Here is an 892-nt window from a genome sequence, read left to right on the forward strand (position 1 = left end):
CAGTATCTATACTCTTGTTCTATTAAAATGACAGGCTCCTGATGTATGTACAACAACACAACAAATAATTCATACAAATGGATGTTATGTGAACATAGAAAATCCTGGAAAAAGAATAGTTAAGTTGATATGGAAAATATGCCATTGTAGATAGTTATGTTCTGATTCTGAGATGGGAGATTTTGGTTCTATCAGTACCCAGATAGTGGTTCAAATCTTGAAAGTAGGTATTTCCAGAGTGTGAAGACTAAGAGCAAAAGATGGTAACAACAAAAAATGCCTGCAATCCTATGACAGCACCATCAATGATAACTCTAATCTTTTTCTGGAAATACAATACCAATATTTAATGTAGTTCATCATGTGTTCCTGCTGTAAACTGCCCCAGAAAATAAGAACTTCCCATGATGCACCAGAGTAGACAGAAAGGAACACTTTTCAACAGATTTTAGTGTTCATTTTGCTATTAGCCTCCTGCTCCTGTCAGGAGTTTTATATAACCCAGCGGTCAATGAGATAATTCACTCATAGACATTTACTAGATGTTTTCTCTTTCAAATTTTCAATAAATTTAACAAAAGAAATCATAGTTTGAGATACATTAATTGTAAAATATTATCATCTATACAAACCTATAAGAGGTAGATCAAATTTAGAAATTTAAAGAAAAAGAAATTTGAAATTAGTCTCTATTTCATTGTAAAAGGAAAAAAAAGCAAGATTTTTAATGGACAATATAGGGATATTATGATGTCAGCTACATATAAAACCAGGTTGTGACTGCCAAAAGAAAGATTACACACACACACATGCAAGTATATGTATATATGTATATATATACATGTACATATACACACATATATATGTGTGCATATGCATATATGTGTATATA

This window comes from Orycteropus afer, unplaced genomic scaffold (genome assembly GCF_000298275.1).
Source record: "Orycteropus afer afer isolate SDZICR_OR568_19922 unplaced genomic scaffold, OryAfe1.0 scaffold00837, whole genome shotgun sequence".
Classification (NCBI taxonomy): Eukaryota; Metazoa; Chordata; class Mammalia; order Tubulidentata; family Orycteropodidae; genus Orycteropus; species Orycteropus afer.